Source organism: Salmo salar, chromosome ssa11, assembly GCF_905237065.1.
Source record: "Salmo salar chromosome ssa11, Ssal_v3.1, whole genome shotgun sequence".
Classification (NCBI taxonomy): Eukaryota; Metazoa; Chordata; class Actinopteri; order Salmoniformes; family Salmonidae; genus Salmo; species Salmo salar.
This window is the reverse complement of record NC_059452.1, coordinates 18,088,332-18,107,420: the sequence shown is the minus strand read 5'-3', so window position 1 is coordinate 18,107,420 and position 19,089 is coordinate 18,088,332. Positions and strand designations below refer to the sequence as shown.

General features: G+C 42.1%; 1 protein-coding gene across 4 annotated transcripts in view; it reads left to right on the top strand.

Annotated features, from left to right (window-relative positions):
• Positions 1–19,089, top strand: part of LOC106562098 (myotubularin-related protein 13) — a 158,370-nt gene that overhangs the window by 3,997 nt on the left and 135,284 nt on the right. The window lies entirely within an intron of this gene.

The following is a 19,089-nucleotide window of genomic DNA, read 5'->3' as shown; positions in this document are numbered from 1 at the left end:
TCAGATCCGTTGCTTACATTCCTTGGAGACCTTAATAGAAGCATTTACCTAGCTAACATCAACCCACTACATTCAGGTTGTCATACCACTAAGATTGACTACAGCATGAGTAAGAGGTAGGCCCTACTTGGAAAGGAAACTTTGATGATTAAGGGAGCTTTTGGTGGAAATATTTTTTTGTTTTCTGCATCACTGTGGTCACTTGGATAACAATGAATAGAAGTAGGCAGTGATATTTTATGAAAGAACTCCACTAGGGTTGGATGATATTACGATAGCGTCGTCTATAGACAGTGATTGACAGCAAAACGTTGAGTTTGACGACATTGTCATGTGACAGACGACGGTTAAGCCTGTTTGAATTTGACTGGCGCCCCACAGTATAGAACAGTCTGGTAGAGCACAGCAGGGCAGCACACAAGTGACATTCTGAGTAATTTGCCTATTCCTATTTGCTAGGACCTATTTCAATATTTTATACATAACGCAAGAGAGGAATGTAGGCCAGACAGAGCTGAAAATTACTGTCAGAATATGTCCTTTATTTTATTTTTATTTCACCTTTATTTAACCAGGTAGGCAAGTTGAGAACAAGTTCTCATTTACAATTGCGACCTGGCCAAGATAAAGCAAAGCAGTTCAACACATACAACAACACAGAGTTACACATGGAGTAAAACAAATATACAGTCAATAATACAGTACAAAAATAAGTCTATGTACAATGTGAGCAAATGAGGTGAGATAAGGGAGGTAAAGGCAAAAAAAAAAGTCCATGGTGGCAAAGTAAATACAATATAGCAAGTAAAACACTGGAATGGTAGATTTGTAGTAGAAGAAAGTGCAAAGTAGAAATAGAGTTAATGGGGTGCAAAGGAGCAAAATAAATAAATACAGTAGGGGAAGGGGTAGTTGTTTGGGCTAAATTATAGATGGGCTATGTACAGGTGCAGTGATCTGTGAGCTGCTCTGACAGCTGGTGCTTAAAGCTAGTGAAGGAGATAAGTGTTTCCAGTTTGAGATTTTTGTAGTTCGTTCGTCATTGGCAGCGGAGAACTGGAAAGAGAGACGGCCAAAGGAGGAGTTGGCTTTAGGGGTGACCAGAGAGATATACCTGCTGGAGCGCGTGCTACAGGTGGGTGCTGCTATGTTGACCAGTGAGCGGAGATAAGGCGGGGCTTTACCTAGCAGAGTCTTGTAGATGACCTGTAGCCAGTGGGTTTGGCGACGAGTATGAAGCGAAGGCCAGCCAACGAGAGCGTACAGGTCGCAGTGGTGGGTAGTATATGGGGCTTTGGTGACAAAACTGATGGCACTGTGATAGACTGCATCCAGTTTGTTGAGTAGGGTATTAGGGTATTGTCCTCCCCACCCCTTGGACAGATGCATGGGTTTTAGGCTATAATCTAAATGTATTCATTATTTTTTATAACGGACACTACTTAACTGTCTTGCGTTTTATCTGTTTTAAAGAAACGTAGCCTATATTTCCTTCTCTTTCCTACGATTGGCTATATGACTGAATGCTACGCTTCATCATTTTATGCCTGGCTTTCTCACCTTCAGCATTCAAATGTTTGTAAATGACTTGCGCAATATTAAGCTTTACTAGTTGAGTGACAACCAATGTAATTTGCTAGGTTATCAAATGCACTGTTGAAGAGGATGTTTTACCAGAATAAAAGTAGGCTAAGCTACCCCTGGAGACAACTCTCATCTGGTTATAGGTAGGCTACATGCTGATCGGAGCTAACATTAGATATCATTATTTGAGGGTTTTTTTGTACTTTTTACCCCGTTTTCTCATCACTTTTTTTGTGATATCCAATTGGTAGTTAGTCTTGTCCCATCGCTGCAAGTCCCTTACGGACTCGGGAGAGGCGAAGGTCGAGAGCCATACGACCCTGCCAAGCCGCACTGCTTCATGACACACTGCTCGCCTAACCCGGAAGCGTGCATGCGCCCGGCCCGCCACAGGAGTTGTGGAGCACGATGGGACAAAGACATCCCGAGAAGCTCACTCCGAGTCTGTCAACTCCCAAACGGTTTAAAACATTAGATTATGAGACTGGGGTGAGGTGAAATCCAAAGTTGTGCTAGATATTCATTGGCTATGACCAATGTTCCCTCTAAACTGTGAACGGGCTACTGCATCGCAGCTCACTGGGACTGCCAGCGCAGAGTGCAGAATAAATATCAGCCCAAGGAGAGAAACACAAGCTTGAACTTCACTCAACATTCTAGAGTTTTCTCTGTTAGTTAACACTGTCAACGTTTCCCTTTACTGTGGCAATTGTGATCGAATCAATGCAACATATCGAAACAAAACAAACTGCAAGAAATGTTGAAGGCATCGGAGTAGATTCTGTTGTGCACGACTCAGCCCAAACTCTACACAGACCAGTGCGGCATAACCAATCAGAGCTGCAGTAGGCCTATATGCAAATAGACCATTGCTATATATGGATCTGTGCCATTTGCTTTGAACTGGACTGTTTACAGCTGTGGTCGTGAGTAATTGAGCTTGTTTTTGAGATCAAAGCAAGAGCTGGATCTAGCCCCGTGTGCACATTTTGTTCATAACCTTTGCTAGTTAGTGAGTTATTAGCACAGTTCTAGATACTACGTAGTCAGCAATAGGTGAGTAATTGCTTCTTACAAGAGCACAAACGTGTACATTTCTAGACAGACATATTTATCTTAAAGGGCCAGTGTTGTATTTTGAGACGGGCCTGAATAAGCTAAGTAGCCACAGGCAGAGAGTAGCATCATTTTTCTGATTCTCTGTAAATAATGAATCTGCAAAAATAACCAATTAATTAGTTGGTGACGGTGGTTTTCATATCAAAAAGCAAACGGTTCTCCCCTGAAATGATAGGGTGGTGGTAGATGCCCAGTATCCCTTATGGCTCAGCTCCGGTGCCTACAGACACCATAGACATATACAGTGCATTCAGAAATGATTCACACCCGTTCACTTTTTTGACATTTTGTTATGTAACAGCCTTATTCTAAAATTGATTAAATTGCCTGCCCCCCCCCATCAATCTACACACAATACCCAATAATGACAAAGCATAAACAGGTTTATATATATATCACACACACAGTTGTGGCCAAAAGTTTTGTGAATGACACACATTAATTTCCACAAAGTTTGCTGCTTCAGTGTCTTTAGATATTTTTGTCAGATGTTACTATGGAATACTGAAGTATAATTACAAGCATTTCACAAGTGTCAAAGGCTTTTATTGACAATTACATGAAGTTGATGCAAAGAGTCAGTATTTGCAGTGTTGACCCTTCTTTTTCAAGACCTCTGCAATCCGCCCTGGCATGCTGTCAGTTAACTTCTGGGCCACATCCTGACTGATGGTAGCCCATTCTTGCATAATCAATGCTTGGAGTTTGTCAGAATTTGTGGGTTTTTATTTGTCCACCCGCCTCTTGAGGATTTACCACAAGTTCTCAATGGGATTGAGGCCTGGGGAGTTTCCTGGCCATGGACCCAAAATATCGATGTTTTGTTCCCCGAGCCACTTAGTTATCACTTTTGCCTTATGGCAAGGAGCTCCGTCATGCTGGAAAAGGCATTGTTCGTCACCAAACTGTTCCTGGGTGGTTGGGAGAAGTTGCTCTCGGAGGATGTGTTGGTACCATTCTTTATTCATGGCTGTGTTCTTAGGCAAAATTGTGAGTGAGCGCACTCCCTTGGCTGAGAAGCAACCCCACACATGAATGGTCTCAGGATGCTTTACTGTTGGCATGACACAGGACTGATGGTAGCGCTTACCTTGTCTTCTCCGGACAAGCTTTTTCCCAGATGCCCCAAACAATCGGAAAGGAGATTCATCAGAGAAAATGACTTTACCCCAGTCCTCAGCAGTCCAATCCCTGTACCTTTTGCAGAATATCAGCCTGTCCCTGATGTTTTTCCTGGAGAGAAGTAGCTTCTTTGCTGCCCTTCTTGACACCAGGCCATCCTCCAAAAGTCTTTGCCTCACTGTGCATGCAGATGCACTCACACCTGCCTGCTGCCATTCCTGAGCAAGCTCTGTACTGGTGGTGCCCCGATCCCGCAGCTGAATCAACTTCAGGAGATGGTCCTGGAGCTTCCTGGACTTTCTTGGGTGCCCTGAAGCCTTCTTCACAACAATTGAACCGCTCTCCTTGAACTTCTTGATGATCTGGTAAATTGTTGATTTAGGTGCAATCTTACTGGCAGCAATATCCTTGCCTGTGAAGCCCTTTTTGTGCAAAGAAATGATGACGGCATGTGTTTTCTTGCAGGTAACCATGGTTGACAAAGGAAGAACAATGATTCCAAGCACCACCCTCCTTTTGAAGCTTTCAGTCTATTATTCGAGCTCAGTCAGCATGACAGAGTGATCTACATCTCACACCTGTGTTAACGAGAGAATCACTGACATGATGTCAGCTGGTCCTTTTAAGGCAGGGCTGAAATGCAGTGGAAATGTTTTGGGGGGATTCAGTTCATTTGCATGGCAAAGAGGGACTTTGCAATTAATTGCAATTCATCTGATCACTCTTCATAACATTCTGGAGTATATGCAAATTGCCATCATACAAACTGAGGATAATATTTGTGTCATTCTCAACTTTTGGCTATGTGTGTGTGTATGTATGTATGTTTTCAGACCCTTTACTCAGTACTTTTGATGAAGCACCTTTTGACTCAAGTCTATGACGCTGCAAGCTTGGCACACCTGTATTTGGGGAGTTTCTCCAATTCTTCTCGGCAAATCCTTTCAAGCTCTATCAGGTTGGATGGGGAGCGTCGTTGCACAGATTTTTTCAGGTCTCTCCAGAGATGTTCGATCGGGTTTAAGTCTGAGCTCTGGCTGGGCCACTCAAGGACATTCTAAGATTTGCCCCGACTCATTTGGCAGGTAGCATAGTGGTTAGAGTGTTGGACTAGTAACCGGAAGGTTGCCAGATCTAATCCCTGATCTGACAAGGTAATAATCTGCCGTTCTGCCCCTGAACAAGGCAGTTAAGCAACTGTTCCTAGGTCGTCATTGAAAATAAGAATTTGTTCTTAACTGACTTGCCTAGTTAAATAAAGGTAAAAAAAAAGAAAATTCTGCCTTGTCTTTGCTGTGTTCTTAGGGTCGTTGTCCAGTTGGAAGGTGAACCTTCTGGAGCAGGTTTTCATCAAGGATCCCTCTGTACTTTGCTCCGTTCATCTTATCCTGACTAGTCTTCCACTCCCTGCTGCTGAAAAACATCCCCACAGCAAGTTTCTGCCACCACCATGCTTCACTGTAGGGATGGTTACCTCCAGACGTGACGCTTGGCATTCAGGCCGAAGAGTTGTTTCATCAGACCAGATAATCTTGTATCTCATGGTCTGAGAGTCCTTTAGGTACCTTTTGGCAAACTCCAAGCGGGCTGTCATGCCTTTTACTGAGGAGTGGCTTCCGTCTGGCCACTCTACCATAAAGGCCTGATTGGTGGAGTGCTGCAGAGATGGTTGTCCCTCTGGAGATGGGAGAACCTTCCAGAAGAACTCTGGAGCTCTGTCAGAGTGACCATCGGGTTCTTTGTTATCTCACTGACCAAGGCGCTTCTCCCCCGATTGCTCAGTTTGACAGGGCGCCCAGCTCTAGTAAGAGCCTTTGTGGTTCCAAACTTCCATGTAAGAAGGATGGAGGCCACTGTGCTCTTGGGGACTTTCAATGCTGCAATATTTTTGGTACCCTTCCCCAGATCTGTGCCTCTACACAATTCTGTCTCGGGACTCTACGGATAATTCCTTCAACCTCATGGCTTGGTTTTTGCACTGTCAACTGTGGACCTTATATTGACAGGTGTGTGCCTTTCCAAATTATATCCAATCAATTGAATTTACCACAGGTGGACTCCAATCAAGTTGTAGAAACATCTCAAGTTTGATCAATGGAAACCGGATGCACCTGAGCTCAATTTCAAGAGTCATAGCAAAAGGTCTGAATACTTACAGTACCTGTCAGAATTTTGAATACACCTACTCATTCCAGGGTTTTTCTTTATCTTTACTATTTTCTACATTGTAGAATAATAGTGAAGCCATCAACTATAAAATAACACACATGGAAACATGTAGTAACCAAAAATTTTAAACAAATCAAAATATATTTGATTTTCTTCAAAGTGGCCAGCCTTTTGCCTTGATTACAGCTTTGTACACTCTTGGCATTCTCTCAACCAGCTTCCCCTGGAATGCTTTTCCAACAGTCTTTTTTTTTTCACCTTTTTTTTCTCCCCAATTTCGTGGTATCCAATTGGTAGTAGTTATAGTCTTGTCTTATCGCTGCAACTCCCGTACGGACTCAGGAGAGGCGAAGGTCGAGAGCAATGCGTCCTCCGAAACACAACCCAACCTTGCCGCACTGCTTCTTGACACAATGCGCATCCAACCCGGAAGCCAGCCGCACCAATGCGTCGGAGGAAACACCGTACACCTGGCGACCTGGTTAGCGCTGAGACAAGGATATCCCTGCCTGCCTAACCCGGACGACGCTGGGCCAATTTGTGCGTCACCCCATGGACCTCCCGGTCGCGGCCGGCTGCGACGGAGCCTGGGCTTTTCCAACAGTCTTGAAGGAGTTCCCACATATGCTGAGCATTTGTTGGCTGATTTTCCTTCACGCTGCTGCAGTGTGTCTTTCTCCCACGGGGGGCCAGCACAGAAAAAAATGTATGAAATGAAATGAAACGTATGCATTCACTACTGTAAGTCGCTTTGGATAAGAGCGTCTGCTAAATGACTAAAATGTAAATGTAACTCATCCCAAACCATCTCAATTGGGTTGAGGTCGGCTGATTGTGGAGGCCAGGTCATCTGATGTAGCACTCCATCACTCTCCTTGGTCAAATAGCCCTTACACAGCCTGGAGGTGTGTTGGGTCATTGTCCAGTTAAAAAAGAAATTATAGTTGGACTAAGCGCAAACCAGATGGGATGGCGTATTGCTGCAGAATGCTGTGGTAGCCATGCTGGTTAAGTGTGCCTTGAATTCTAAATAAATTGCAGACAGTGTCACCAGCAAAGCACCCCCACACCATCACCCCACCTCCTCCATGCTTCACGGTGAGAACCACACATGCAGAGATCATCCATTCACCTACTCTGCATCTCACAAAGACACGGCGGTTGGAAGCAAAAATCTCCAATTTGGACACATCAGACCACATTTCCACTGGTCTAATGTTCATTGCTCATGTTTCTTGGCACAAGCAAGTCTCTTCTTATTGGTGTCCTTTAGTAGTGGTTTCTTTGCAGCAATTCGACCATGAAGGCCTGATTCACGCATTGTCCTCAGAACAGTTGATGTTGAGATGTGTCTGTTACTTGAACTCTCTGAATCATTTATTTGGGCTGCAATCTGAGGTACAGTTAACTCTAATGAACTTATCCTCTGCAGCAGAGGTAACTCTGGGTCTTCCTTTCCTGTGGCGGTCCTCATGAGAGCCAGTTTCATCATAGCACTTGATGGTTTTTGCGACTGCACTTGAAGAAACTTTCAAAGTTTTTGAATTTTCCATGTTGACTGACTTCCATGTCTTAAAGTAATGATGTACTGTCATTTCTCTTTGCTTATTTGAGCTGTTCTTGCCATAATATGGACTTGGTTTTTTACCAAATAGGGCCATCTTCTGTATACCACCCCTACCTTTTCACAACACAACTGATTGGCTCAAACGCATTAAGGAAATAAATTCCACTAATGAACTTTTAACAAGGCACACCTGTTAATTGAAATGCATTCCAGGTGACTATGTCATGAAGCTGTTTGAGTGAATGCCAAGAGTGTACAAAGCTGTCATCAATGCAAAGGGTGGCTACTTTGAAGAATCTCAAATATAAAATATGTTGATTTGTTTAACTTTTTTTGGTTACTACATGATTCCGTATGTGTTATTTCATAGTGTTGATGTCTTCTATTATTCTACAATGTAGAAAATAGTAAAAATATAGTGAGTAGGTGTGTCCAAACTTTTGGCTGGTACTGTATGTCAAGGTATTTCTGTTTTTTATTTTTATAAATGCGCAAACATTTATAAAAACATGTTTTCACTTTGTCATTATGCGGTATTGTTTGTAGATGATGAATTTTTATTTTGTTTAATACATTTTAGAATAATGCTGTAATGTAACTAACAAAATGTGGAAAAAGACAAGGTGTCTGAATACATTCCAAATGCACTTTACATCCTTTACACACACACACACACAGAGAAGTTAGCTCAGACGGATCCAGCTCAGGGAGGCCAGGCTCTTTTTATTTTACAATGGAAAATGAATGTGTCAAACCAAATAGCACCGACTCATTTCAAACTATAATCGTTCCTGTATTGTATCGGAGCCCATGTATCTAGATACGTATCGAATCATCTTGAAAGGGAAAGATGCACATCCCAAGTACATAAAGATGATGGGACATAGTTTGACATCACCCAAACCTAAACTGTACCTCCTGAGGTTGTACTAGTTCTTTTGTTTCCCTGGGGGCTAATGTCTCATTTGATCCATGAACCTTGGATTTATATTGCTGCATTGAGCTGGAATGTAAAAGAAAAAGTGTGCTTGGATGCAGACTTGAATAAGCAGTGTGTCTTTCTCCTTACTGAGGGATACTGCATCTGGTTATTGGCGTCGGAGCTGTAGTAAATGCTCTCTGGCTTACTGTGCACCATAAACCGTAATTTGCAAAGTGAAACGGAGGAATTTGCCCTGCTGCTTGCCTCATACTGTCAGTGTATGTGACAGAAATGATCACCTCCGATTAGAGCTACAGGGATGTGTTTTCTGAGGCATTACTGGCCTGTCTTGGCTTTATGACAGACCTTGCACCCTTGTATTAAAGGTTGTGGACACAGGAAATGGTTTATGTAATGTGACTCAAACCTGCAAGAAAAAAATACCCTCGCATTCATTGTGAGCCTGAACAAACTGCTTCCATATGCCGATGCCTGATGGTTCTATCATGTTGCTGTGTTTTCATATTAGCTGTGCACCTTTAGGGATGCAAGCATGCGAGAGGTCTATGTCTTTATCAGCGTCTACTGTAGGATGACTCGGGAATGGTTTCTTCAGACTTTGCTTTGGCTGTTGTACTGTAAGTGGAAACTCAAAACACATTAGCTAACTCTAAATATAAAACGTACTGCTTGTAGCCGTGTTTTAATCTAACAGTAAATGTAATGTCCTAAAAAAACTGAGGACTAGTGCGCTTGCGATGGCCGATGCGCAATTTCGTGTGCGCCGTATTTCAAAGCCATATCAGATATCTTGATTGTAAAGCCGTGTCCTTTGAGCTCAATAATGATCATTTGCCTATAGAAAGCGGAGACTGTCTTTTTAATATGGACAACTACTTGCTTCCAAAGTTGTTTTACCCCGCAATTACGTTTGTGACCCCCCGGCTCGATTCGGTCTTAAGTAGCAAAATTGAAAATATTTTTTTTTTTACATTGGATAAAAGTAGAGACTAGGATAAAAGTAGATATTATGTTACTACACAGATCATACATGTAACGTTAGTCGGCTGGCTAACAGTACGCTTTAACTTGAAAGGAAAACAACTTTCTGACAATTTTGAAATGTGTAATATTTGAAAATGTAGCTTGCTAGACTATCTTACCGGTATACATGGATGGACGCTTCTCCCTCTCTGTCACAGATGCCATGGTTGCCCTTAGTTTGAAGATGTAATCCGGAGATGGGTTTTTTATCAACAGCCTTCTGTGTTCTCTTTTCCACTCCCTCTGCATTTTTTTTTCAACCAAATGGCAGAATTGTCTCCATCTCCTATCGTACTCTAATACCACCGGGCACTCAACTGATTTCAAAACTCAGTCCTCCAGAAAGTGGAGAGCAACACTTTTTGCAGTTCTACTACGTGATATCTGTCAAAAAATCTGCTTTAGAAAGGATTACCTACGCATACTGACCAGCTCATGTTATAGACAGAAGTGTGCTACATGGCAGACCAATCTGAACTCATCTTTCGGCATGTCCAGCCCACCCATTCATTTCAGCCAATCATGGCAGCAGGAAGGTTCCTGTCTTCTTCCGTGGCTAAACCAACTAGGCTCGTAATTTAACTATTTTATTTATATTTACAGATGCCATGCAAGTTTATTAAGGCACATGAAAGTTCACATGTTCCAGAAGGCATTTCTGCCCAAAAAACGCATTTTGATTTAAAAGAAATAATAGTTTTAAGTTAAAATGGCTCTCCTGTGAAGTAGTGACTCGAGACATATGAAATACATTTTGAAATGCTATACAATCACGAGGGGCACATGAGAGAGGAGAGCGTGAGAGGCTTTCGCCTCAGCGAAACAGGCAAGCACAGTGGCACGGCAGACACTTTTATTACAGGAATCATGAGTGTAATGCACTTTACCGTTCAACAAATGCATGGTTTTATTCTTCCAAAAAATAGGACGTTTTGATTGAGGTGACCAGGTAGATGTGCAGCTCAAACTAGTGCAAACATTAAAAATGCAACTCACGCAGGCAATTTTAAAGGGTCTCAAAATGTGACTAAATGGTCTGATTTCCATTTCCCTTATTAGTGTGCTCTGGTAGACCCTCAGAGAAATATGAGGCGGATCCTGCATTTTAATTTCTTATCGAATTGGATAATTTGATATCACAGATGCCATATACGATAAATAGTCAGGATCAGATACTGTAATCCACTTAGGGGAAAATCATGAGATTGGTTAGTGTCAGACAGGCTGTTGCCTGGACCGTATTGAATGAATCTCCGGACCAGGCTGTATCATGCAATAAGTAAAGGGAGATTTTAATGTAGCTTCTAACACACACACACACACACACACACCAGACAAAGGATTTATTATACTGACCACTACCCCCCCCCCCCCCCCACACACACACACACACACACACACACACACACCTCAGTTAAACTGTGTTGGCAACAAGCAACGGCTTAAAAAATTGTCCTGAGATTAGAGCCGCCTCATCCTTTACTTATTTATTTAGGGTGAAAGTTATTTTTTCTGCAGGATGGGAGATAAGAACTAGCTATTGCTTTTGATTAGTCCTCCTCTAGTTACTCAGGGATGACATAATAGCCTAGTAGCCTACATTAAATCAACATTTTGCTGCATACAGTACAGTAGTATGTTATCAGATAAAGCTCCACTCTGCAGACGTACACACAGGATATTTTTACACATGGTTTGAGAGACTGGCATTCCATGTTTCCTGTTGGTCAAACGTAGTGTTAGTACAAAACATGCATCTCAGGTGTTGACAGGTGTTATTGCTGAAATCATGAATCATTGGAGGGTGTTATTGACTGTTTTACCAGGGACATCCAAAGGTGTAGAGGAAATGTTTACCAGCTGTTTTCAAAGTACATAGGAAAAGAGTTGGCATATTACATCAAACACTTTGCTTTTATGACTAGTGACTCAGGCCAGATTATCCACTTGGCCAAGGACTTGTAGGCCTACACACTGTAATGGGGTATGTTAAAAAACATATTGTTCCTTAACTGTCCACATTTTTTTTATTACAACCCTGTAGCATTGGTAACGATAATACTTTTCTGACATTGCAGAGGTTTGACCGCAAATGAAGGATCCTGTCACACGAACCTTTTTGCTGTAGTGTAATGCTTTTGTCGTTGAAATCCCCACAAATGATTGTCTTATACTTTCATTAAGTTACCATGATGGTGGGGATAAGCATTTTAAATTATTTTACTATTCGAATGTCATTTTTTTTCTTCAATTCTGATATCCGGACAGACGAAATATATACATGTAATTAAAATAAGGAATTTGGTATCTACTCTCGATCAGAGTAATGTAATTGCACATGGCAGAGGTAAACATACTTATTTTCTCCGGTGCTATGGCTAACGGCAGCAGTTAAAGACCGAGAGCCTAAAAAACTGCTTATTTTACTAGGCCAGCAGACTGTTAAACAACTGTCACTAGGCATCAACCAGGTGATGTACACTCACTTACACACTAGGGTTGGGCGGTATCCAGATTTTCATACTGTTTCTGTACCATACCGGGATATACTCCATTACCGAATGTGCGCACAAGGTCGCTATTTCTACAAAAATAAATAATATTATTACAAATAAAAAATAAAAATGACGTACAAAACAATTTAGGCAACTGGGATCTTGATCCAGAAGAGGAGTGAATGTCTCTGCTGTAACCAAGAAGCTTGATCTTGACATCTAGCTGCAACTTAGCAATCCAAATGCATAGCTGGAGCCCTGATCTTGATATAATTTGACAAACCTAAGATTTCTTATACTTAAGTTAAAAGTATAAAAATTATAATTGACAAATCTATAATATTTCTTTCTCATTGAAGGTAGGTAACTTCTATGTGTGCTATTTCTATGTTTCCCGTTTTTAAGTTTCATTTTTGTGTCTTTCGGTTTTGTACACCAGCTGAAAATACAATATTTTGGGTTATTGAAAATGTACACTACATGACCAAAAGGATGTGAACACATGCTCGTCGAGCATCTCATTCCAAAATCATTAAGATGGAGTTGGTCCCCCTTTGCTGTTGTAACAGCCTACACTCTTCTGGGAAGGCTTTCCACTAGATGTTGGAACATTGCTGCGGGGACTTGCTTCCATTCAGCCACGAGCGTTTGTCAGGTCACGCATTGATGTTGGGCGATTAGGCCTGGCTCGCAGTCAGTGTTTCAATTCATCCCAAAGGTGTTCGTTGAGGTCAGGCCAGTCAAGTTCTTCCACACCAAACTCAACAAACCATTTCTGTATGGACCTCGCTTTGTGCACGGCGGCATTGTCATGCTGAAACAGGAAAGGGCCTTCCGCAAACTGTTGCCATTTAAGTTGGAAGCACAGAATTGTCTACAATGTCATTGTATGCTGTAGCGTTAAGATTTCCCCTAACTGTAACTAATGGGCCTATCCCGAACCATGAAAAACAGCCCCAGACCATTATTCCTCCTCCACCAAACGTTACAGTTGGGACTATGCATTCGTGCAGGTAGCGTTCTCCTGGCATCCACCAAACCCAGATTTGTCTAATGGACTGCCAGATGGTGAAGGGTGATTCATCACTCCAGAGAACATGTTTCCACTGCTCCAGAGCCCAATGGCGGTGAGCTTTACACCACTCCAGCCGACACTTGCCATTGCGCATGCTGCTCGGCCATGAAAACCCATTTCATGAAGCTCCTGACTAAAAGTTATTGTGCTGACGTTGCTTCCAGAGGCAGTTTGGAGTACATTTTACCCGCTTCAACACTTGGCAGGGAAACAAAGCACTAGTACAACCTCTGGAGGTACAGTTTAGGTTTGGGTGATGTCAAACTATGTCCCATCATCTTTATGTACTTGATGTGCATCTTTCCCTTTCAAGATGATTGGCGGTCCCGTTCTGTGAGCTTGTGAGCATTGTTGCTCCTAGACATTTCCACTTCACAGTAACAGCACTTACAGTGGACCGGGGAAGCTCTAGCAGGGCAGAAATTTCACGAACTGACTTGTTGGAAAGGTGGCATCCTATGACGCTGCCACGTTGAAAGTCACTGAGCTCTTCAGTAAGGCCATTCTACTGGCAATGTTTGTCTATGGAGATTGCATGGCTGTCTGCCTGCGGCTATGGAACCCTGACCTGCTCACTGGACGTCCTACCTTGTCCCGGACCTGCTGTTTTGGACTCTCTCTCTACCGCACCTTCTGTCTCTAACTCTGAATGATCGGCTATGAAAAGCCAACCGACATCTACTCCTGAGGTGTTGACCTGTTGCACCCTCTACAACCACTGTGATTATCTGACCCTGCTGGTCATCAGTGAACGTTTGAACATCTTGGCCATGTTCTGTTATAATCTCCACCCGGCACAGCCAGAAGAGGACTGGCCACCCCTCAGAGCCTGGTTCCTCTCTAGGTCTCTTCATAGGTTATGACCTTTTCTAGGGAGTTTTTCCTAGCCACCGTGCTTCTGTATTGCTTGCTGTTTGTGGTTTTAGGCTGGTTTTCTGGACAGCACTTTGTGACATCGGCTGATGTATAAAGGGCTTTATAAATAAATTTGATTGTGCTTGATTTTATACACCTGTCAGCAACGGGTGTGGCTGAAACATCCAAATTCACTCATTTGAAGGGGTGTCCACATACTTTTGTGTACCTTCGGTACGTACATACAGTACCAGTCAAAAGTTAGGACACATACTCGTTCCAGGTTTTTTCTCTTTATTTTTACTATTTTCTACATTGTAGAATAATAGTGATGACATCAAAACTATGAAATAACACATGGAATCATGTAGTAACCAAAAAAGTGTTAAACAAATCAAAATGTATTTGAGATTCTTCAAAGTAGCCACCCTTTGCATTGATGGCAGCTTTGCACACTCTTGGCATTCTCTCAAACAGCTTCATAAGGTAGTCACCTGGAATGAATTTCAATTAACAGGTGTGCCTTGTTAAAAGTTCATTAGTGGAATTTATTTCCTTAATGCGTTTGAGCCAGTCAGTTGTGGTGTGACAAGGTAGGGGTGGTATACAGAAGATGGCCCTATTTGGTAAAAAAACAAGTCCATATTATGTCAAGAAATGGCTCAAATATGCAAAGCGAAACAACAGTCCATTATTACTTTAAGACATGGAGGTCAGTCAAGTGAAGTCACAAAAACCATCAAGCATTATGATGAAACTGGCTCTCATGAGGACCGCCACAGGAAAGGAAGACCGAGTTACCTCTTCTGCAGAGGATAAGTTCATTAGCGTTAACTGCACCTCAGATTGTAGCCCAAATAAATGCTTCACAGAGTTCAAGTAACAGACATGTCAACATCAACTGTTCAGAGGAGACTGCGTGAATCAGGCCTTGGTCGAATTGCTACAAAGAAACCACTACTAAAGGACACCAATAAGAATAAGAGACTTGCTTTGGCCAAGGGACATGAGCAATGGACATTAGACCAGTGGAAATCTGTCCTTTGGTCTGATGAAACCAAATTTAGATTTTTGTTTCCAACCGCCATGTTAACAATATACAGTACCAAGCTTTACCTATTTTGTTGTCAAGATATAGGGACTGGGCTGCACAAGTAAGTCTGGAGATACCTTCAGCTTTAGAAAGCAATACTCAACCTTTCAAGGATAAATCCCTTTGCAACCAATGGTTCAACTTCTTTTCGTTTTTTTCAATAATAGGTATAAAATTTAATGAGCATCTTTCCTGTTGTTCCTTAGATATGATAATCCCAAGGTATATTACTTTTTCCTTGACTGGAATATTGCATATAGAGGTTATCACATAGTCTTTAACAGCAAACAATTCACACTTATTAAGGTTTAGGCAAAGACCAGATGCTTGGAAAATATAATTATCACATAGACTACTCTAGGAATCTGGTCAGCATCTTACAAAAAAAGGGTTGTGTCATCTGCAAGTGGACTTATGATATCTTTGTCAGCAATAGAGATCAATGGATTTAACAGAACTTGTAAGAAGTTTGGTTGCAAGCAGGAAGAGGTAAGGCGAAATTGGGCAACCTTGCCTAATTCCTCTTTTCAAATCTAAATCAAGGAGAAGTGCCATGCTTTCATTTAAATCAAATGTATTTATATAGCCCTTCTTATATCTCAAAGTGCTGTACAGAAACCCAGCCTAAAACCCCAAACAGCAAGCAATGCAGGTGTAGAAGCACGGTGGCTAGGAATAACTCCCTAGAAAGGCCAAAACCTAGGAAGAAACCTAGTGAGGAACCAGGCTATGAGGGGTGGCCAGTCCTCTTCTGGCTGTGCCGGGTGGAGATTATAACTGAACATGGCCAAGATGTTCATTAATGACCAGCATGGTCAAATAATAATAATCACAGTAGTTGTCGAGGGTGCAACGAGTCAGCACCTCAAGAGTAAATGTCAGTTGGCTTTTCATAGCCGATCATTGAGAGTATCTCTACCGCTCCTGCTGTCTCTAGAGAGTTGAAAACAGCAGGTCTGGGACAGGTAGCACGTCCGGTGAACAGGTCAGGGTTCCATAGTTGCAGGCAGAAGAGTTGAAACTGGAGCAGCAGCACGGCCAGGTGGACTGGGGACAGCAAGGAGTCATCATGCCAGGTAGTCCTGAGGCATGGTCCTAGGGCTCAGGTCCTCAGAGAGAGAGAGAGAAAGAGAGAATTAGAGAGAGCATACTTAAATTCACACAGGACACCGGATAAGACAGGAGAAATACTCCAGATATAACAGACTGACCCTAGCCCCCCGACACACAAACTACTGCAGCATAAATACTGGAGGCTGAGACAGGAGGGGTCAGGAGACACTGTGGCCCCATCCGTAGATACCCCCGGACAGGGCCAAACAGGAAGGATATAACCCCACCCACTTTGCCAAAGCACAGCCCCCACACCACTAGAGGGATATCTTCAACCAAAAACGTACCATCCTGAGACAAGGCCCGAGTATAGCCCACAAAGATCTCCGCCACGGCACAACCCAAGGGGATCATGATCTTTTCCTCAAAGAAGTTCATGAATTTATTACTGCTGAAGTGAAAGCCATCCTCTCTTGGGGAATGCTGCTTTTTAGTTAGCTTTGCGACAGTATCAACAAGAAATTTCGGATTGTTCTTATTTTCCTCAATTAAGTTGGAAAAATAGGATGATCGAGCAGCAGTGAGGGCTCTTCGATACTGCACGGTACTGTCTTTCCAAGCTAGTCGGAAGACTTCCAGTTTGGTGTGGCGCCATCTCCGTTCCAATTTTCTGGAAGCTTACTTCAGAGCTCGTGTATTTTCTGTATACCAGGGAGCTAGTTTCTTATGACAAATGTTTTTAGGGGTGCAACTGCATCTAGGGTATTGCACAAAGTTAAATTGAGTTCCTCAGTTAGGTGGTTAACTGATTTTTGTCCTCTGATGTCCTTGGGTAGGCAGAGGGAGTCTGGAAGGGCATCAAGGAATCTTTGGGTTGTCTGTGAATTTATTGCACAACTTTTGATGCTCCTTGGTTGGGGTCTGAGCAGATTATTTGTTGCGATTGCAAACGTAATAAAATGGTGGTCCGATAGTCCAGGATTATGAGGAACAACATTAAGATCCACAACATTTATTCCACGGGACAAAACTAGGTCCAGAGTATGACTGTGGCAGTGAGTAGGTCCAGAGACATGTTGGACAAAACCCACTGAGTCAATGATGGCTCCGAAAGCCTTTTGGAGTGGGTCTGTGGACTTTTCCATGTGAATATTAAAGTCACCAAAAATGTGAATATTATCTGCTGTGACTACAATGTCCGATAGGAATTCAGGGAACTCAGTGAGGAACGCTGTATATGGCCCAGGAGGCCTGTAAACAGTAGCTATAAAAAGTGATTGAGTAGGCTGCATAGATTTCATGACTAGAAGCTCAAAAGACGAAAACGTCGTTGTTTTTTGGGGGGTCAATTTAAATTTGCTAACATAAATGTTAGCAACACCTCCGCCTTTGCGGGATGCGCGGGGGATATGGTCACTAGTGTAACCAGGGGGTGAGGCCTCATTTAACACAGTAAATTCATCAGGCTTAAGCCATGTTTCAGTCAGGCCAATCACATCAAGATTATGATCAGTGATTAGTTCATTGACTATAACTGCCTTCATATAAAGAGTTTTAATAGTTCTACAAAATGATTCCCCAAAACCAAATTTCTCAAGGGAGAGAAATAGAAACTCATGTTCCACTGTATCGAAGGCTTTATAAAAGTCTAAGAAGACAAAACTATCTTCGAAGATTAAAGCAGAATAGTCAATAAGGTCTAACACCAGTCAGATATTATTAGATATATGTCTATTCCTCATGAAGCCAGATTTTGATCTCTTCTATAATTGAGTCCAATTACTGCCTTCATTCTTTTTGCAAATATAGAGGCTCGTATTTTGTAGTCGTTAATGAGCAGACAGATTTGGACGCCAATTATCGAGTAGAAGCAAGTCTTTCTTGGGTTTAGGGAGGAATGTAATCAGACCTTGAGTCAAACTGTGAGGGAGAGAATTATTTACAATGCTTTCAGAAAAGACCTCCAACAGAAATGGGGCCAACTGTTGAGAGAAAGTTTTGTAAAACTCAGCAGATATACCATCAGTCCCAGGAGACATATTATTTTGAAGGTGTTCCCCAGAGTAAAAAAAAAAAAGAGTTGAGGAAACCTCACAATACTTAGAACTATATCAATTCCTGTAGAAGTTGCAACTAAAGTTAGATAATCCCAAATTCATCTCTGTGATGAGACCATTTAATATTTAATTGTTGAATTGTATTATTTTTAGAGTGGTATTTTTCTAACCTGAAAAGATAAGCTGAATTTAGTTCACCCTCCTCTAGCCACTTCTTCCTAGATCTGACAAAGGCTCTCTCTGCTTTCAGTTCATACATATCATCCAACTTGTGTTGTAGCTCAAACAGAACAGATTTGTCCTCTGAGAGACTTTCAACAGGCTTTTGAACAAGAGAGGTGATCTTTGTAATTACACTTTGTTCTTCAGCTTTCTTTGGCTTGGCACGAATACTCCCATATTTTCTTAAATATTTTCCAACCTCATATTTAAAGAGCTCCCAGTTATTACTGTATGAATTGTCATTTATAGCTTTGTTCCAAAAGTGTGTAATTAAATTGTTTATCTCCATCTTGACCAACTCATGTTTTAATATAGAGCTATTAAGCTTCCAGTAGGATGCTCTGCCAAGGTCATTATTAGAGATAAAAAGTTGAATGTCAATATAAATAGCTCTATGATCAGCAAGGGGAGTGGCCAGGAAGATAACAGAAATACCCTGTTCATCAAAACATTTAGACACCAGCCAAAAATCTGTGTGATTGTCTGGAGTGTGCCTTATTACTCCAAGTTCAAACATGCCTTTCTTGGAAGCTGGAGGTTTGCTTGAGGTTATAGGCAAAGAAGGAAAATCCTCGTCTGACACATTAAGTGTCATAGTCTGTCAGACCAGTATAGTTGTGGCAGTTGTCAGTCAAAGCATTTGCCTCCTGTGTAACAACATTGGATGATGCCTGAGCATTGCTAGCTGAGGAGTTAGCCGTACGACTTCTCT